This window comes from Saimiri boliviensis, chromosome 5 (genome assembly GCF_048565385.1).
Source record: "Saimiri boliviensis isolate mSaiBol1 chromosome 5, mSaiBol1.pri, whole genome shotgun sequence".
In the NCBI taxonomy this organism is placed as follows: Eukaryota; Metazoa; Chordata; class Mammalia; order Primates; family Cebidae; genus Saimiri; species Saimiri boliviensis.
In genome coordinates, this window is record NC_133453.1 from 31478970 (window position 1) to 31493771 (window position 14802).

Below are 14802 nucleotides of genomic sequence, written 5' to 3' on the forward strand. Positions count from 1 at the left end.
TTGTAAAAGGAAGTTCTATTTTTAAATTACTTAGATCTTCAGATGTGTCTTAAGCAATTTTCTACTTATGGTTAAAAAAGAAAAAACTTTAGACATTAAGTAATATTGTAGCAAATTGTAAAATATCAAAAATTTAAATAAACCACAGATAAATAGCATGTACTACTGATTCTAAAGCCACAATGGTTCTGATAATATACAAATCATGACTGCAGTGTAAACCTATGATAATCAGATTACATTACCGGGAAATCAACAAATATACATACAAGCACACACACACACAAATATCATAATCCTTACTGAATGAAAAAAAAAATGCCTCTTTTTTTGAAGAAAGGATTCTTTGTGTGCATGGGGCTGGGGCTTTTGGAACATCCATGATTTGCAAATTCATAAGGATTTCTACTAAAGTACAAATACCTATTGCCCAGTTAAAGGGCTGTTTTGTGTTATATTCTGATGGCAGGCTGTACTTGGGCATAAAATTAAAAGGGATTCTATTTATTCAATCTATTTTGACTGCCAAAAAAAATCATAATTGTCCACAGTGAAACGACATAGTGAAAGAACTATGCTTTTGAACTGGGCTGGTACCTGCAGCTCATGCATGGGACATTTTGCATAATGTGGCTCACATAAAAGGCTTTGTTCTCCATCGCCTCACTGTGGCTGCAAACCTCAATTTCAGTTTGCAAGCATCTTTTCTAGACTGATCATTTTAAAATAAATTACATCTTTAAGTTAGTTCCTTACCAACAGTCATCAATCCCTTTGCCTCACACCCAAAATTATATACCACCCAACAATATTTTTTTGTTTTGCACCACAGATTTTATTCACAACATAATTTCCAAACCCTCAAAGATAATTCTTAAAAATTAGTCTTTAAAGTACCTATTTCCTTTTGTAACATGTATGTAGTGTATTATACATTTGTGTGCATACTTGTATGTTTATGCATTTAAACAAAACCCTTTACACTGACTTAATTTTAAAGGGTCTATGTCCTGGAAGCATTGTGCTAATGGCTTACAACAGATGGCACACAGCAATTGTCACAAACGGGCTTGTTGCTAATGAAAGCTTTTTATTTTCTGACGAAATCCTGAAGCCCCGATGCAAATCAAGCAGAATAACATTAATTTCCAGTTTTCAAGGATGTTTTTATCTGACCCCAACCCCTTTGCTACCCCTCCCCCGATACACACCCAAATATACACCTCCCCACTCATAGCCCCCCACACACTCTTTCTTGAAATTTCCATCCTTAAACAAAAGACGAGGTGGGGGAAGGATGGCAGCTAGCACTGCAGTCCCTCTCTCCCCACCAAAAAAGCCTTTTAAAAAGAAAAAGAAGAAAAGAATAGAGGTACTGTAGATTCAGATGTCCACCCCCGTCGTTTAAAAAGAAAAACCACTGTGTAGAAGCTTAACCAGACTCATTTGTTCGTGCCCTGCCCTCCAGCACCACCAGACATTGATTTTTTTCATTTTCCTAAAATTATAAATATCAGTTCTCCTCTCCCAGCTGTTTCTGGAGAAATTACAGAGAAACATGATTTGAAATGGACAAGGTTTCCCTCACTCACTGGTCAGTGTGCAGTTCTCTGCAGCTGCATGAACAGAACAAAACAAAAAATCCCCTACCTCGAATTCCTTTTTTCCACTATTTTTGTAGAATCCACTCCCCTTCTTTCTACAGCTCAGGTAATACTGGCTTTCGACACACGTATTCTAACCTGAGGTAAATTTTCAGTCGTTTCAAAGTGGTACCTAATAAGGTCACTCGCTCTTGTACGAAGCCAGGGCTCAGGTACCAGCAGCGCCCGGCCCCCTGCCCCGCAGTGACACCTGGAGAGGCCAGGCCCAAAGCTTCCGCCAGGTGCACGGCTGGCCAGCTCGACCAACTCCGAGTCCCCGAAGACGAGACACAACCCCTCCCCACTCCCACCTCTTTCTATGCAGAGACCAAGGCAGAAGGAGAGGCGCCCTCCATAGAGCCAGAGGTGGGGACCGTCTCTTACCTGGGCGCAGAAACTGGATGCACCCGCGGTCGCGACGGCCACCGCTGACGGCCTTAGCGCCCTCCGGAGAAGAAGCAGAGGGGTGGACGGGTTAGGGGAAGAAAGGGGAGTGGGGGGAAGGGAAGAAGGAGAAGGAAGAGAAAGAGGCGGAAGGGAAGTGAAGGAAGAGAGGATGCTGCTGCTGCTGCTGCTGCTGCCCAGAGCCCGCGCAGCCCGAGCGCCCGCCCCAGTCTGAGCGCGGCGCCCCCGCCCGGCTCCCCGCGCAGCCGCCCCGCCCCGCCCCGGCCCTTCCTCCCCGCCCCGCGCAGGTCCCGTCCGACTCCGCGAGCCCGGGGGCGGCCGCGGCGGGGCTGGCGCTGCCGCCGCCGCAGTGTTCGGGAGGGGGAGCGCGGCCGCCCCGCTTCCTGCAAGCAGCCGCCCGCCGCTAGGCGGGGACCGCGAGGTAGGAGCCGCGGAGAGCCCTGCCCGACCGCGGCCAGGGCCTTCTCCAGAGGCCGGGTCCCTTCCCGAGGGGAAGTGAGGCCGGCGCCCGGTGGCGGGACCCGCGGGCCTCCCTCACTGGCGTCCTTGGGAAATCGGGGGCAGCAGCCTTAGTCTCTCGGGAGCACCCCCCACGGACACCCTGCTTTCCTCCCCTGTGTCGCTGTGAGGCGGGGGGGGGGGAGCCAGAGGACCCTCGCCAGGAAAGCTCACTGGCCTCGCCTCACAAACCCAACCACAGGTGCGTCCAGGAACCACAAAGGAAATGTGGGGCTCGAGAACATAGACCAGCAATCTTGCACTAAAGGAGCAATGGCCGAGGGAGTAGAGAATGCTAGACCCAGCTCTGTCACTAATTAGATTCACTCATTTATTGAGTCACCTACTATGTGTCAAGCACTCTTCTAATCACTATAAACATCGGTGAATAAAACAGACCTTTCCCTCAACCCTAAGAAAAAAGATCCCCTCCCTTTATGGTTATTACATTCTAGATCCAGACGTCTGCTTTAGAGACAGTTCACTTAATCTAACCCTCAGTGTATTCATGTGTTATGACAGTCCAATTCTTAAGATAATGATTATGAAGGATCTTTGAAGGATGATACAAATACAATGAATTAGCACAGAAAATGTTGACCTTGAAATATTACCATTAAAAAATAATTACCTCTTAAAAACTTTTGAAAGTGAAATGACCAACTGAGAAAACAAATGATTCTTTACCATGGAATCCTCATAATCAGATAGCATGATCAAAGAGCATCATCAAAATCAGCTTTTTATTCTAAGTAAGAAAAGTAAGATGCAACTTAGAATTGCTTTGAGTGTCTGCATCAAGTACTGACAAGGTGTTTTCAAGGTCAGCCAAGATACTGAGGTGCGGCTTGTACAGTCTTCACAGTGCTGATGAAACAGCAGCCATGATGTGCTTCTGTCACTTAAATTAACCATAGAATCTTAGAACCTAGAACATGAGACTTGATTTTTTAGGCAGTTGGTCTAATTTCCTCCATTTTCAGTTGGAAAAAGAGACCCAGTGATGGGAGCCTGCAGGGATTAGAAACCATCACAGAGGAAGCTGTGAAAGCCTGGCCTCACCAGTCACACCTGGCGCTCTGTGTCCTGCCTCCCCTGCTCGGCTTCATACCATGAGCCAGTGACGCCTGCAGTGAGGATGGAAGTATCCAGTCACACCCAGGAGCTGGGAGCTTGGAGGACTTGATGCTCCTCCTTGGCAGATGGCCTGATTGAGAAGAAGGAGGTCTTAGGAAACTAGGAAATCATAGACAATACGTGGATGGGAGGAGGGAGTAGGCATCCTACCAGAGTGTTACCAGCTGAAATTCATGATCTGGCATGCAGGTGCAGGTGCTCATTGCGAGTAATTTTCTAGGGCCAGGAGCGGTGGCTCACATCTGTAATCACAGCAGCTAAGGAGGGAGGATTGCTTGAAGCCAGAAGTTTAAGGGTGCAGTGATTTATGATTACACCACTGCACTACAGCCTGGGTGACAGAGTGAGACTCTGTCTCTAAAAAACAGCTGTTAAAAGAAGAGATTTTCTCTCCAATCCTTTGAAGTACAGTGTTTTTTCACCTCCACTTTAAGAGTAGCCGAGTCAGCCAAACTCTAACGGTTTTTCTCTTTGGGGAACCTGGTCCGTATTTGGGAGAAAATGCCTCCTCTCAAAACACATCTTAGAGTTCTGTCAGAAAAATAATATCTATATGTTTTAATTCAGTAGAGAGACTTTAATGGGGAACCAATTAAAAAGGGTTCAAACGACTGAAAAGCCAAATAGGGAATGATGAGGCAACATAATGATACTTACTACTAGCAAAGTAATATCACTCTCAGGCTGGGGAGTGCTATAGAAGAGGGTTTACCAGGAGTGAGGAGCGGAAGCTGCTTTAAGGGGACTGAAACCACAGTGGAGATGCCTACTTGGAGACAGATAATGCTGGAGGGGCCTTCGAAAGCTGAGAGTGAAAAGAAATGCTGTGGCTCTCCTTCAACCTGTATTTCAAAATCCTGTCATTGGGTGAACCTAGAAGGAAGTCAGTTGACAAAGCTGCCTAAGAAATATAGTTTGCAGGAGTCAGTGCCCTGGGATGTCAAACAACTTTAGGAGGGGATCGCATGTGTTTAGGCTTCTAGTTTAATGAGGGAGACTTTGTGTCGAAGTGAACTTGTTTTTTTCCTCCACAAACCATCCCTTCCTTAGAGGAACCATCTTTTTCATATTATGATTCCTGATGTGCTAGTAAAATGTGTGCCTCTCTTCTCTTTCTTGGAGGTGAACATTGTGACCCTGGCTAAGTCTGAATAGAACCTGTTCTCCTCAAGTATAGTGATTGATTCAGGGTGGTCATATGTCCCAAATATTTCCAGTCTGGGTTTTTTTTTTTTTTTTTTCATGAGATGTGTCATATGAACAATAGTGAATCAGATGGATACAGGTATAGAGTTGTCAGTGACTATCTTTCCTTCCATGTAGAAAAGCAATGCTGAGAGATGGAGAAAGAGCCCTTGAAAGACTCCGTGGATCCTGCTACATCTCAAGGTAAAAATACGATTTTCGAACCAATAGATTTTCGTCTATTTTCTAAGCTTGCTGTATTTGTATTCCTGTCATTTGCAACTGAAGAAGCCTTCAGTAATACAGTACTGGACTCCAAAAAGTAAGCCACAGATACAGAAAGAACTGCCAATATTGATTTCCACAATTATTTATCCTATCTTCAGGCTAAATTCTTGATTTGTATTTCTTTGGCCTAGAAGATTATGTACGTAAACAACCATATACTTTTCTCAGGGACAGTTTCTCAGAAAACCATCAGAATAAATGTATTTCTACTGATTAGAGAAAGGTCTACTTGTATATAGGAAGTAATAAAACCTTCTCTCCACAGAGTCAAAAAGTAGGTGAGCCATTGAGGAGGTTGTACTGCATCGTGTTAAGAGCACCAGACTGCATCTCAGATCTGAGGGCCCATATCTGCTGTCACTTGCTTGTGTGACCTTGGGTCATTCTCCCTACCATTTTGAACCTCAATATTTTTATTAGCAAATGAGGAGCCTCAACCACATGCCATCTAAGGTCACTTTTAGTTTTATAAATCTATGAGAAATTACAGCTCAGCTGGGCATTTGCTTATTAAATGGATGAGCATTAATTAAGTGGCCCCTAGAGAAACAATGAGCAAGGTTTATACATACACAAATAATGCTGATACAACGTACAACCCATGATACAAAAGATGTGGATGCAAGAGGCAGGTGTGACCCTGAAGAGCAGACACTTGTAAGTCTTTTACCTTCTGTGCATGAAATGGGCTTTTTGGTTTTGTTTTTCATTTCTTGACCTTTTTTCTATGGATGACTAGAGGCACATCTATTAAAATTTTTATAATGTTTCAAAAGTTTCCTGTAATCCCAGCACTTTGGAAGGCTGACGTAGGCGCATCACCTGAGGTCAAGAGTTGGAGACCAGCCTGGCCAATGTAGTGAAACCCCATCTCTACTAAAAATTTTTAAAAATTAGGCCAGTGTGGTGGTATGTGCTTGCAATCCCAGCTACTAAGGAGGCTGAGGCAGGAGAATTGCATGAACCCAGGAGGCAGTGGTTGCAATGAGCTGAGATCACGCCATTGCACTCCAGCCCAGGTGACAGTATGAGACTCTGTCTCAAAAAAAACCCCAAAAAACAAAAAACATTGAAATGGCTTTAAAATTTAAAAATGAGTTTTAGTAGTATGCTCTCCCATTTTCAATTTTATGCCTATTTCAGTGAACAGGTGATAAAATTACCATTAACTTCTTCTGGACTATAATGTATCATTCTGTTCAAAAAAATTTGTTGAGGTATATTAAATTAAAATTCAATTAAAAGCACAGATCAGAAATATTCAATCTACACCTTCAGCCCCAACCCATAGAGGTAACTACACTTGATTTTGTTTCTCTGTAGGTTTACTTTGCATATTCTTGGAATTCCTGTAAAAGGATTCAGACAATATATGCTATTCTATATCTGGTTTCTTTTGCACACACATTACTTTTGAGATGTATCCTTTATTTTGTAAGTTATCTGCAGTTTATTCCTTTTTATGGTTCAGTAGTATTTCGTTGCATGGATATACCATATTTTGTATACCCATTTTCTAATTAATTGACATTTTGCGTTATTTTCAGTTTCTGCTTGTTAGTAATAAGGTTGTTATGAACTTCTAAATAAGATTTTTGTGTGTGTGGATATGTTGTTGTTTCTTTTAGTCACATACCCAAGAGTGAAATTTCTGGGTCTAATAGTAGACATATGCTTAACATTATAAGAAGCTACTGAAGTATAAGTTTTCAGTACTGCTGAGTAGGCTTTTACTAGATCTTACCATCCCTCACATAACATCTCCTGTAGGAGGAAAACAACCAAAACCAGAAAGCACTAGCATGTTAACAAAGCAGGCATAAAGGGGAATCAACACTTGGGAAAAGGAATGGGACATTCAGTGCCTTTTAGCTTGAGAGCAGATTGCACACAATACTGCCAGGGGCAAACATTCAGAAAAATTACAGTTTTCCTAGAGTATAGAGTTTGTGCAATGTCCTGAAATGGAAAGCAAAAGAGGAAAATTGACAAGAACAGAGATGCTGGAATAGTCCAAATTCTAGGTATAATATACATAGAAATCTCCACTTTATCCCTGAATCATGTGTGTATGGAACAGATTCAATGCTTCCCAGCTAAAGATTAAAAACAAAACAAATCAAAAACAGTAACCAAATACTGAACTGAGGTTTGAGTTGCTACCCAAGTGACAGATGTTGCAATGTAAATCTAGCAAATTGAATGAGTACTAAAACAAAAACTTAAACACTGGAGTAATGTAGCAAAATCCAGAGTTTTCACAACTTAACATCAGGATACCACCCAAAGTTATTCAACATTCAAAGAACTGGGGAAGTGTGGCCCAGTCTCAAGAGAAAAGACAATCAACAGAAATTAATTTTTAGATGATTCAGATGTTGGAATTAATAGAAAAGGGCTAAAATCAGCTACTATAAATATACTCAATTAAAGGAAATATAAGTAAAAAAATGGAAACTTTCAGCAGAAAAACTAAAATTATTGAGAAGAACTCTGATGAATAATGATGCCAGTATGTCTCTGTGTTCTTATTTGTCCTTCTTGTATCATGTTTTGTGTTGTGAAATGTCTGTTCTAATATTTTGCTAATTTTTAATTGGGTTGTTTATCTTCCAATATACAAAGAAAGCTTATAAAGTGTTTTTTATATATTCTGAATGCAATATATCTATGAAGAATATATTTTGAAAATATTTTCCTCCAGTTTTTTGTTTGCATTTCATTTTCTAAATGTCATTTTTGGAAGTACAAACTCCTTTAAGTTTGTTAAAGTCCCATTTCCTCAATCAAATTTTCTTTTTATGCTTTGTGTTTTTTTGGTCATATCTAAGTAATCTTTTATCTACTACAGGGCTGCTTTTTCTCTGTTCTCTTCTAGAAATTTGATAGTTTTAATTTCTATGAACTATTTCAAATTAGTAGATATGAAATAAGGTATTACTGATTTTTTCCATATAGATATCCTTTGTTCCAGAATTATTTTGTGAAAAGACCATCCTTTCCTCATTAATTACCATAGCATCTTTGTCACAAATCCATTGGTTTTATGTATGTATAAAATGTGAAATTGGTATAAGAATCGATGACATAGCAGAGTTCAGGAACAGACATATATATATATGACAACATCAAATGCTCTTGAGGACATGAAACAAAAGGAATTTTAATTCATCACTGGAGGATGAATTAAAATTCCATATATAAAATTACCATATATATATATATATGTATATATATATATATGGTAATTTAATGAGGAAAGGATGGCCTTTTAACAAAATAATTCTGGAACAACTGATATCTATATTTATCTCTCTCTCTATATATAAAACCAATCAATTGGTTATATAAATATATGTCTATAGAAAACCAATTGATTTGTGACAAAGATGCTATGGTGTGTGTGTGTGTGTGTGTGTATATATATATATATATATATAATATATATATAATAAAATCAATTGATTTGTGACAAAGAAGCTATGGTATATATACATATATTTATAACCAAGGTTTTATATATATATATATATATATATATATATATGCACACATATATATATATAACCAAGGTTTTATATATATGTATATATATATACATATATATGTATATGTATATGTGTGAATATATATATATAATCATTTCTTTTTTATGATTCAATTATAGTCCTTTGCATGGCCACAACACTTCTGTTTATCTGTTGATAAACACAGTTGATGGACATTTGGGTGGTTTCTACTTGTTGGCTCTTGTGAATTGTGCTGCTAAGCACATCAGTATACAAGTATTTTTATGGACATTCTCAATTCTTTTGTGAATATACCTAGGCATGAAATTGCTGGGTTATATCTTAATTATATTTTTAACAATTTGAGTAATTGCTAAACTTTTTCCCAAAGCAAATGAACATTTTACATTTCCATGAGCAATGCATGAAGGTTTCAACTTCACATTCTCATCAACTCTTGTTATTGTTTGTTTATAGCTATTCTAGTGGGTGTGAAGTGGTGCGTCATTGTGATTTGGGTTTGTATATTCTTAATGACTAATAATGTTGAGCATGTCTTCATGTGCTTATTGGCCACTTATATATTTTATGTGAAAAATTGTCTATCCTTTGCCTATTTAAAAAATTGGGTTATCTATAGTTTTATTGCTAGTGTTATTTACACATTTTGGATACCAATCCTTTAACAGACATATGATTTGCAAATATTTTCTCTGATTCTATGAATTCTCTTTTTCACTTTCTTGATTCACTGCATTATAATAAGAGTTTTAAAATTTTTATAAAGTCCAATTCATACTTTTTTCTTTGATTGCTTGTACTTTTGATGTTATTTCTAAAATAGCATTGCCTAATTTAAGGTCATGAGATATACCTTTTCCTTCTAGGAGTTTTATAGTTTTAGTTTCTACATTTAGGTTCTTATTTCATTTTGAGGTTTTTTTTGTACAATATGAGATACAAGTCCAACTTCAACTTTTGCATATGGGTAACCAGTTGTCCCAGCACCATTTGTTGAAGATCATTCTTTCCCCTATTGATTTGTCATGGCATACTCTTTAAAATCAGACCAAAACTGTGAGGGTTTGTTTCTGGACTCTCATTTCTATTCCACTGAGTCATGTGTCTATTTATATAACAGCAGCAGACTGTCTTAATTACTGTAATTTTGTAGCAACTTTTGAAATTGGGAAGTGTGAGTCCTTCAGCTTTTTTTTTCAAGACTACTCTGGCCATTTTAGCTTCCTTGCATTTTCATATGAATTTTAGGATCAGCTAGTCAGTTTCTGTGACAACAACAACGTAAAAAGGAAGTTGCAACTTTGATAAAGACTGCATTGAATCTATAGATCAGCTTGAGGGTATTGTTATTTTAACACTATTAAATCTTCTATTCCATAAACACATGGTATCCTTCCATTTATTTAGGTTTTTATTATTTTTTTAAAAAAATTTCAGTATACAAATCTTATACTTCTTTACACTTCTTTTGTTAAATTTATTCCTAAGTATTTTATTCTTTTTGACGCTATTGTAAAAGGATTAGCATTCTTAATTTTATTCTGGATTGTTCGTTGATAGTTTATGGAAATATACTTGATTGACCCTGTATTCTGGAAACGGCTGAACTCATTTATAAGCTTTGATAGGTTTTTAAAAATCCTTCATATTTTCTATTTTCAAAAATCATGTCAGCAACTGGATATAGGTTTATGTCTTCCTATTTGATACATATGTCTTTATTACCTTATTTCTTGCCTAATTGCCCTGCCTACAATTTTCAGTACAATATTGAATAGAAGCAGTGAGTGCATACATACTTTTATCATTCCTGATCTTCAAAGTAAATGCTTCAGTTATTCATCAGTAAGAATGATGTTAGCAGTGGGTTTTTCAAGAATATTCCTTATCAGTTGAGGAATTTTCCTTCTATCCTAGTTTGTTAAACATTTTTTTTATCATAAAAGGGTGTTGAATTTTCTCAAATGCCTTTTCTGCATCAATTGAGATGATGATATGGCTTTTGTCCTTATTTTATTAAATTGGTTTATTATAACTAATTATTCCTCATGTTAAACCAACTTTGCATTTCTGACAATTAATCAAACTTAGTTATAATGTACAACCCATTTTATCTGTTACTGGATTTGGATTGTTTGTTGAGGATTTTACTTGTATATTTATATTTATAATTTTATTAATTTTGAAATATAAAGTGTCTCTCTTGGCAAATTAAAAAATTTTTAATTTTTAAATTGGTAAGTAAAATGCATATGTTTATGGTATATAACAGAATGTTTTGATACATGTATACATTGTGGGATGGCTAATTCAAGCTAATTAATACATGCATTATCTCACATATTTACTATTTTTTGGTATTGGAAAAAGCCATATCTACTCTGTTAGCAATTTCTAAGTACACAGTACATTGTTATCAAACAGTTTTTATCATCAATTTTGCCAATATCTTCCTTTTGTTTGAAGTATTTAATCCATTTACATATGTTATAATTACTGATAAGGTAGGGTCTATATCTATATGATGCTATTTATTTTCTATATATCACTTTTTTTGTTACTCTATTGTTCTGTTACTGACTTCTTTTTTGTAAAGTAGGTATTTTATGGTTTACTATTTCTTTTTTGTTTTTTGGAGACAGAATCTTGCTTTGTCACCCAGGCTAGAGTATGATGATGCAATCATTACTCACTGCAGCCTTGAACACCTGGGTTCAAGTTATCATCCTTCCTTAGCCTCCCAAAAGCTGGGACTACAGGTGCCTACCACCATGCTTGGTTATTTATTATTATTTATTTTTGAAATGTGGGTGTTCCTATGTTGCCCAGGCTGGTCTCAAACTTCTGAACTCAAGTGTTCTTTCCACCTCGGCCTTCCAAAGTGTTGAGATTATAGGCATGAGCCACTGTCCTTGGCCTGTGCGCCATTTTGATAGTCATTTCTTTGAATATTTTTATCCCTTAATTTGTACTGGATGCCAATACAATGGTATTATAATCAACATCTGAGTTTATAGAAATATAGCTCATATTAATACCAATTTAAGTTCAACAGTATAATAAAATTTTGTTTCTGTATAGTACCATTTTCTACTCTTTCATTTGTTCTATTAGTGCCACACAGATTACATTTTTATAGATTGTATTCCCATCAACATGGTTTATAATTACTGTTTTTGAAGTTCTTTTCAAATTGGAAAGGTGAGCAAGAAGTTACAGACAAAAAATACATTTGTACTGTCTTTGTTATTTACCTAGGTAGTTACCTATTTCAATATTCTTATATTTCAGGTCTATAGATGACAAATTTTCTCAGAAATTTATTGTCTAAATTCTTACTTTGCCTTTCCTTTTAAATTACACTTTCACTGGTAATACACTGTTAAGATGACAGTTTTCTTTTTCTATCAACAAGTTGATGATATATTTCCATTGTCTTCAAGCTGGCATATTTTCCAGGGAGAAGACTGCAGTCACTGTTGTTTCCTCATGCAATGTGTAATTTTTAAAATGGCTGCTTTTATAATTTTCTTTATCAATTATTTGATTATGATATTTCTTGGTATATAGCTTATGTGTTTATTTGTGTGTTCTGTGATATTTATTCTCCTTTGGGGTTTATGGTATTGATTCTTTGCATTTATAATTTTCAGTAAATGTCAAAAATTTCTATCCAATTTTAAAAAAATTTAATGTTTATGCGGTATATAAATATGAAAATACATGCATATTAAACTGCTTATTCATGTTTCATATGTCAGTAAATGTTTCATATGTCATTGAGATCTTATTCAATAATTTTTTCAATCTTTTCCTTTCTGTATTTATGTTTTGAAAAAGTTTATTGCATCATTAGGTTCACAATTTTTTTTCTTATCATTTGATCTGCAGTTAGTCTTAAACAGTTAAGTTTTCATTTTACATGTGTCGAGAAGTTTCATTGTTTTGATTCATTTCTATCTTCATTAAATACTTATATATTCACATACTGGCTTTTGAAAGATCCTTTTGCTGATTATATTTTCTGTCATTTTTACTTATTTTTTCTTTTGAGTAATGCTTTTCTTGGTTATAAGTCATATTTTCTTGCTTCTTGGCCCCACTAGTACTTTCTTATTGGATGCTAGACATTCATTTTTTGTTGTTGTTTTTTTGTTTTCTTTTCTTGAGTCAGGGTTTCATTCTGTCTCTCAGGCTGGAGTGTGGTGGCCCACTCAAGGCTTACTGCATCATTAACCTCCTGGGATCAGGTGGTCCTCCTGCTCAACCTCCCAAGTAGATGGGACCATGTGTGCATACCACCACATCCAGCTGATTTTTAACATTATTTGTAGAGATAGGGTCTCACCATGTTTCCCAGGCTGCTCTCAAATTCCTGGGCTCGAGCATGCTCTCAAATTCCTGGGCTCGAGCGATCCTCCCACCTCGGCCTTCTAAAATTCTGGGATTACAGGTGTGGGCCAGCGCACTGACTGTATTTTAAAAAATTGATATATCATAGTTGTGCATATTTTAGGAGTATATATGGTACTTTGGTACATATATGCAATGTGTACCAATCAAATCAGCACAATTAGGATACCCATCACCTCAAACATTTATTTTTTCTTTGTGTTGGGAACATTACAATTCATCTCTTTTAGCTATTTTGAAATATAAAATATTGTTAACTATAATTTCTCTACAGTACTATCAAATACTAGAACTTATTTCTTTTATCTAACTGTATTTTTATACCTGTTAACCAACTTATCTTCATCCTCCTCTCTCCACTTGCCTTCCCAGCCTCTGGTGACATTTGGTTCTAATATAAGCAATTAAATAAAAATTATCTCTAAATACTTCTTTATTGCATCCACACATTTGATGTCTTATTTTTCTTACCTTTAAGTTTAAAATATAATTTCCCTTGTAATCATAATTGTGAAAAATTTAAAATAGTATGTTGTTTACTATCTTTATGATCTTATGTTCAACCTGGCTTCCACTTACACAAGCTTGTGAAGGCATTTTTCCAGGAGGTATATGGATTAGGGTTTACATTTAGATACATCATATACCTGAAATTAATGTTTGATCGTATAAGTCGGTTTTTTAATCATAGATTTTTAAGTTACCCAGCATCATTTATTGAAAACACTCTTCTTTTTCAATAATTGAAGCATGATTTTTATCATAATTCGGGGGCCAGTATATATGTTTCAGTTTCTCTTATGTCTATTTTGTTCTCCTGGACTATTTTTCTATTCTTGTAACAATAGCATACTATCCTAATTACTCTAGCTGTATTATACATTTTGATCATCAGTACAGTACATGCTCAAACAGTTTGTTCTTTTTTAAGCTTATATTTTTACCTTTGGACTACTAGATGTTTATATAAAATTTGAAATTAGTGCACAAAATTGACTGTATAGGTAATTTGGGGAAAATCCAACAACTTCGTTTAGGCCTTTTTCAATATACTTGAATAAATTTTTATGTGTAGATGTTTTATGTGTAGATGTATCACATATCTTGTAAGAGATAACTCATAGGTATTGATTTTTTGATTTTCTCAAAACAGTATCACTTTAAAAATGTTATTTTCTAACTTTTCTTGCTGATATGTGAAAATATAATTAATTTTATACTGACTTTATATCCTGTAAAATGTCTAACTTCAATTTTTAATTCTGGTAGTTTTCCTGAGAATCTTTTCAATTGTTGCATTCACAATAGCTTTATCTATCTTATTCTTTCTCTCCAGTCCTTTATAAATTTTATTTCTCTCGCTTGGCTTTTGTTACTGACTAGAACCTCCAGAATGCTGTTGGATGTAAGTCATAATATTGCACGTCTTTGTCTCATTTCTCATCCCAGGGAGGATGCTTTCAGCATTTTACCATTAAGTGGGATGCTTATACAGTTTCTTTTTCAGTAGACATCTTATGTCAGATTAAAGATTATCTTTTATATTATTATTTTGCAAGCAATTTTAAAAATAGTGCATAGATATTGAAATGTGTCAAATACCTTTTACATACTTGAAATAGTTTCCTATTTCTGACATAAAAATTGCAACAAACAATACAAATTTATTTCTTTATATGTTTATAGGTCATAAATCTGGAACA

General features: G+C 36.2%; 1 protein-coding gene and 1 long non-coding RNA gene across 6 annotated transcripts in view; one reads left to right on the plus strand and one right to left on the minus strand.

Annotated features, from left to right (window-relative positions):
* MAP2 (microtubule associated protein 2) overlaps positions 1 to 2271 on the minus strand; it is a 299602-nt gene extending 297331 nt beyond the window's left edge. For all 5 annotated transcript variants that reach the window (XM_074399103.1, XM_074399100.1, XM_074399101.1 and 2 more), the window contains exon 1: positions 2028 to 2271. The gene's annotated coding sequence lies outside the window, so the exon portion shown is untranslated. The remainder of the gene's footprint in view (positions 1 to 2027) is intronic.
* A 421-nt stretch (positions 2272 to 2692) lies between these two features.
* Positions 2693 to 14802, plus strand: part of LOC141584450 (uncharacterized) — a 191986-nt gene continuing 179876 nt past the window's right edge. The window contains exons 1-2 of the long non-coding RNA XR_012517503.1: positions 2693 to 2748; positions 5007 to 5072. This is a non-coding gene — a long non-coding RNA (uncharacterized LOC141584450). The remainder of the gene's footprint in view (positions 2749 to 5006; positions 5073 to 14802) is intronic.